The following is a 912-nucleotide window of genomic DNA, read 5'->3' on the forward strand; positions in this document are numbered from 1 at the left end:
TCGTGTTGCTTTCGTGTGTGAACATCAGAAAGCAGTGGAGGTTCTACAGTAAATTACCCCCAAAACCCCCTTCCCCACCAAAAAATTGCCAAGATTTATTAAACTTGAATTAAAAAGGTAGCTATACTTGTCAGTTGCTCAAATGCTCAAATAAAAAATACAATATATACATAAAAATGGCAAATATTTATCAAAACTTGTGAAGAGAACAATACAATTCCCTTACAGTGGCTTGAGAAACTCTTTGGCCCCCTTGAGCTTTGTGACCTTTGTGCCACACTTCGAACTTTAAACATAAAGAGATAAAACTATTTTCTTGTGAAGAATCAACAATAAGATTTGCTGTGGTCTGAAACTCTTTCCATTTTGATATTATCGCTTGCACAGTGGTTGAGATGTTTAAACCTTGCTTTGTATCCAAATCCAGCTTTAAACTTCTTCATAACAGTATCTCGGACTTGCTTGGTGTGTTCCTCGTTCTTCGTGATGCTCTCTGCGCTTAAAACACCTGACACTATCACAGTGCAGGTGCATTTATACAGAGACTCGACTACACACAGGTGGATTCCATTTATCATCGTGAGTCATTTAGATCAACATTTAAAATTTCCTCACTGAACTTCTGGACTGTTTGCTGCACTGAAGGTAAAGGGGCTGAATAATTTTGCACACCCACTTTTTTGTTTTTCTATGTTAAATTGTCTTGAAATATCAAGTAAAGTGTGTTCTACTTCTGGATTGTGTCCCACTTATTGTTGATGCTTCACAAGAAATTAGTTTTATATCTTGATGTCTGAAATGTGGCAAAAGGTCAGAGTTCAAGGGGGTAAAATAGTTTCGCACGCCACTGTATTTTCTGATACAGCAAATAATACACTTTTGAGAACACACAAAATAAAATGTAGTTTTATC

Source organism: Urocampus carinirostris, chromosome 9 (genome assembly GCF_059441175.1).
Source record: "Urocampus carinirostris isolate Australia breed hairy pipefish chromosome 9, RoL_Ucar_1.0, whole genome shotgun sequence".
NCBI lineage: Eukaryota > Metazoa > Chordata > Actinopteri > Syngnathiformes > Syngnathidae > Urocampus > Urocampus carinirostris.